This window comes from Myotis davidii, unplaced genomic scaffold (genome assembly GCF_000327345.1).
Source record: "Myotis davidii unplaced genomic scaffold, ASM32734v1 scaffold44, whole genome shotgun sequence".
Classification (NCBI taxonomy): Eukaryota; Metazoa; Chordata; class Mammalia; order Chiroptera; family Vespertilionidae; genus Myotis; species Myotis davidii.
The window spans coordinates 13,550,371-13,556,067 of NW_006299705.1; positions in this window are offsets into that span (position 1 = coordinate 13,550,371).

Below are 5,697 nucleotides of genomic sequence, written 5' to 3' on the forward strand. Positions count from 1 at the left end.
ACACTTTAACCACTGAGCAACACTGGCCAGGGCAACGTTGCAGTTTTAAGCAATGCGGTCACTTCAATGTAATTATGAGCATCTCATTACTGTTCCCATATTCTATTGGTTAGAAGCAAGTCACAGATCCTGCCTACATTGAAGGGGAGGAGGTTATATAAGGGTGTGAATACCAGGAGAAGGGGATCACAGGACCGGCCTGATTGCCCCCAACTGCCCTCCCTGTTGGCCTGATCGCCCCCAACTGCCCTCCCCTGTTGGCCTGATGGCCCCCAACTGCCCACCCCTGCCGGCTTGGCAGGTGTTCATCATAGCTCTTGGCTCCACTCTCTGGGCTTTGGTTTTGCCCTCAGTCATTCCCTGTCCCCCTCTACCCCCCCCACCCTGGCACCTCCACTCCCTCATTAAGGAAAGCAGAGTTTGCAGTTGAGTAGCCTTCTCAGCCTGGTTCCTGCCTGTAAAGTAGTAGGGGTTCAAAATCCTATTCTTGGTATTTACCTGTCCATTTTAGTCACAATTGTCAGTGGTTCTACCAGAATAATTCTCTTAAACACATTGTGTGTTTGGGTGTATTTAAATGCATCGCTTTATTATCCTACTTCTTCAGGCTGAGCCCTTCTCTACCTTGGGCTCAGTGTGACGCTGTTGTGGGACGATATCCTTAAGATTCTTGGAGGCTCAGTTACTTAACTGAGAGGCTCTCCAGGCATGCTCTGGAGATCCTTCAAAAGCTTTTGGTCTGATCGAAAGGTTCTATGAGGTACCACATTAGATCTTTCTGAAAATCTTAATAAAGAATTTTACCACCATGCCCTCAGTTTCATTTTTAGATGCTGTTTTCCTGCACTGGATTTCATCTCTGCCCAGAAGCTACTTTTAATTTTAGAATCATTTGCTGTCTAGAGAGGTTGGGAATAAGAAATCACTTTATTTTCAAAGCCAGCAATCTTGGCTTCTCTATAGTTAACAGTTCACTCTTCAGCTTATCTCTGTCTTTGTGCATTTCATCCTAGGCAGTGAGAAGAAGCCATGTGGCAATTTCAGTGCTGCCGGAAAAAGCTAGATCTTTGAGTGCATCAGGTGCATTTCCCATTTTTCACATGATCACAGGTGACGGCGCAAAACTTTGCAGCACTACGTAACAAACACAGCCTTTTCTCCTGCTTCCAATGACATTTCTCCGTTTGCTTGAGTCTTCACAGACAGCCTCCTTGAGGCCCTCTAGGCTTTCACTAACACTTTCGTGGAGGTTTTTTAGGTTTTCACTAAAAGTCCTTCAATGTTCTTCCCCTTTCTGCTCACCACCTGATCCCAAGGACCATACTACATGTTTTAGGATTTTGTCACAGATGCGAGAATGTTTCTTAATTATCTAATGTCACACAAAAAACGCCCCAAGGCATAGGGGCTTTAAACAACAACAGTCTGTTCACCAGTATCTCTTATGATTCTAGGATAGACTGGCTCAGTTAGGCAGTTCTCACTTGACCTCAGTCTGTGGTAGCAGTCAGATGGTGGCTGGGGCCGGGGCTGGGCCTCAGCTCAGGGTATTTTTGTGGCCATGTTGGAAAATGCAATCCGACACAATCGTGTATCAGAATAATCTAAATTCTAAGTCCTATACAGAAACCCTCAATGGTTAATTACAACAAAAGGAAAAAAAGAACCTCCTGAAAGTATATTGTGTAAATTATAGTATGGAATGTAACAAAAACCAGACTCAGATAATGTGAACAAAAGTCCGTAGAAGGCAGTGACAGGGTTGCACTGGAAGAAGGATGAAAGAGAAGGATGTCGTCATCAGAGGAGTGGAATCTACCTTGGCTTTTACCTTGAAATATGGCGATTATGGGAGAATGTGCCCACCTTGGTGTGTATTAGCAACTTCATGATTTCCGTCATTTGATTTTGCTGATTATTTTATAGTAATAACCAACTATCAGCTTCCACTATTAAAACCTACTTGTTTTTAAAGAGGCAGCTCAAATGCCAATATTCCATAATGCCTTGCTGTTTACCAATTAGAATTGCTTTCTCTCTCCCCTAATTCATAGACCACTGTTGGCTTTTCTTATGGAACTTACTGCACGATGTTTAGCATTAAAGTATGTGTTAAAAATCTGCCTTATCAACCTAACCAGGTATACGTTCCTTGAGGCCAAAGGCCTTGGCTTAGTTTCTTTATATCCCTAAGGTATTTCAGAGCAACAGGTACTCAGACATATCTGTTGAATTATTAAGGTTGGGTGCCAAGTTAGAAATTATAAAAATAGCTTGGTGGTAAAGTTCTACATGAACATTTCCTTTTCATTGCTTGAGAAAAACATATAGATCATTTTCTTGCCTTAATGAGTCATTAATTAAAAGCTTTCAGAAGAACAGTCATATGCAGAAGCTGTTTTTAAATTTAAAAATAATTTTATTTGAGATTAATGATTGACATTACCTCAGAATATTGAATGAGATGAAATAGCAAAATCTCTCCAAATACTGTTCCTGATCTATAATTTTAACCAATGACTTAAAGTGAACTTTTGTTTTCATTATTACTTAACTGCTTTCAGTAGATTACAAATAGCTTTGCTGTTAGATCAGTGGTTCTCAACCTGTGGGTCGCGACCCCTTTGGCGGTCAAACGACCCTTTCACAGGGGTCGCCTAAGACCATCCTGCATATCAGATATTTACATTACGATTCATAACAATAGCAACGTTAAAGTTATGAAGTAGCAACGAAAATAATTTTATGGTTGGGTCACAACATGAGGAACTGTATTTAAAGGGCCAGAAGGTTGAGAACCACTGTGTTAGATCAAATAGATTTTTTTCTTTAGTTAAATGTGGACATGCTTATAAGTTTTAGATTAATTAAATTATTATGGATGAGAACCTCTATTTTTACTTTTATGCTTCCATTTTATTGCTCAGTGAAGATAGAAAAGTGAACATGTGCAAAATCAGATTTCAACAAAGTAAAAATTTATGTACAATGGAAGCTTATAGATTTGGAAATAATTTTTATGAGTGTGGTTTCAAGAATTATACACTAGAAACCTATATAATTTTATTAACCACTTTCATCCCAATAAATTTAATATAAATAAATAAATAAATAAATAAACTGTATCCGGTTTGAAGCAGAATTATGGTGTAATAAAAATGACAGAACTGGGGGGAAAAAAGGATGTGGTAGTGAGCCTTTAAGATGACCCTCAAAAACCACCAATATACAAGACCTTGTATAGTCCCCTCCCATGTTGTACCAGGTTTGGTGTGAATGACCAATATAATATGACAGAAATGGTTGCATGTGACGTCCAAGGCTAGGTCTAAAAGACAGTGAGTACCTCTTCTGCCTTGATCTCTTGGACCAGTCACTCTGGGGAGTCCAGCTGTCATATCATGAGGTCATTTAAGGAGCATTCTAGAAAGTTTCACACTAAAAGGACTGACACCTTTTGCCAAAAGGGTCAGTGACAACTTGCCCATTATATGAGTGAGCCATCTTGGAAGTAGACCCTTCAGTCATAGTCAAACCTTAAGATCACTGCAACTCTGGAACCTGAATTGTGACCTCATGAGAGATCCTGAGCCACAGAAACCTCAAGACAGAAGATTATTGTTGTTGTTTTAAGCTATTACATTTTGGGGGTAATTTGTTAGACAGTAATAGATAACCAGTAAAGAGAAACATTTGTTAAACTTACAATGTGCAGCTATAAGGCAAATAACTGTGATGAGGCTGAGGACACTAAAGACTTCTTTAATTAGATAACCATAGAGCTCAAAGCTCATAGTGCAGATACTTTTTCCAGTAAGTAGTGTAGTTGTCAAGAACTAAGTAGAAAATGTGTTGGGCATAGATTTGGCAAAGAAATTATTGTTTTTTACTATATGATGACTTGAAGATGGGTACCATACTGTACATATGTTCAACTGTGACAGCTAAAGTTATTTTTCCATTAGAGACTTTTGCAACAGGTTCTACCAATATACATGAAATATATAGCTCTATTGATAAAAAGATATAAATTGATAAATACACATATTTCAGTAAAAATATGATATTATTTTTGCAAGTTCAGCATCATAGCAAATAATGCATAGATTTGATGACATTGCTGGTTGCCTCTCCATATGGGGCGCTGAGCATGCACAGACATGGTAATGCATGCATCGCCACGTATTCACTAATGAAGCAAGGTAAAGAAATAGAAAAGCTTTTCATTCCTTCAACACGCAGCTGGTGTGTGATGCCAGATGTAAAACCATTGATGTTCTTGCCAAGTTCTCAGGATCATGCCATGATTTATTTAAACTGAGACAATCAAGAATATGTTGATTTAAAAAAATAGTTTGAGACTGATTAGTAGGTGAATAGAAATATATTGAAAAAATAAACCATTGGCTGTGTATTAAACATGAAAGTCTTATTCACAACTCTCATGATTTCTCTGTAGGTTATTGTGGTTTTCCTCTGAAGAAAGAGTTAATGACTCTACATTATAATCCCTCAACTCCTACAGAATTATTTTATAATGAGGCATGTAAATTCACAAAAGCTGTAATTGAAAAAATAATCTATGTTATTTTGAAACGAATATTGCAGATGCTTGTCCAAAATGGGTAGTAAATGACATGTCTTCTTTTAATAGTCTCAAGCATCTCCTTTGATACTTTATAATTTATGACATGAGGATTGATTGTAATAGAGGCCAAGCTGTACGGTTTCTTCCAGAGGGTTATCATTACCACCTGCAGTATCAGGACGTGAAGCATCACAAGGGTTTGGAGATGCTTTTCCCCCTCAGAGAAAACTTTTTATCTGGCAATAGGAACCACAAGGGGGGGGGGCATTTTTGGTGGCTTGTCACCATCAGGGGCAGTTTTGATCTAGAACCATTGGAAAAGGGAACTAACTTTTATCAAGGTTCTGCCATGTGCCAGGCATTCTGTTATTTTATTTGACTCTCAAAACAGCCTTGTGTTTCAGTAGCGCAATTCCCCTACTCATCATGGAAATGCCCATAGTGAGCATTTTTTCTCTCTCAAATTGTGGCAAAATCCACATAACATAAAATTTACCATTTTAACCAGTTTTAGTTCAGGGTCATTAAGTACATTCACATTGTTGTGCAACCAGCACCACTCTCCATCTCCAGAATGCCACAGCAGGCCTTTAAATCATATGTAACTTCTCATAAATCAAGGAGAGCCTTCGTTTTTTATGGAAAAATCTCCCAGGAAAGGAACAATGATAAAATTATATTGACATATTTTATGTTTAGTTAACCTGATAGACAATAAATATTTCGGTACCTATTAGAAACAAGATATCATACTAGAAGTTTAAAGGATATATTGACTAATGAGACTGAAACCCCACTCTACAGTGTAGACTGGACTTCTGAAGTCTGGCCTTGATTCCTTTAGGAAATACATTAATTTACCAAGTCGAGAAGATCTATGCCAGGAGCCAGGTATTTGACGTGTAGTGGAATGTAGTTGTAGCTCTCTTGGAACCCCATTCAAATCATTATCAGTGTGGCTCTCATCTGTTCCTTCTCAGTTTGTGGGAAGGGAGAAGGAGGAGGTATAGAGGAGGAGGAGGAGGAGGAGGAGGAGGCGGCGGAGGGAAAGCAAGGGAGGGGGATGAGCCTGAGCATCCTAGAGCATCCAGACCCCAACGCCCCACCCC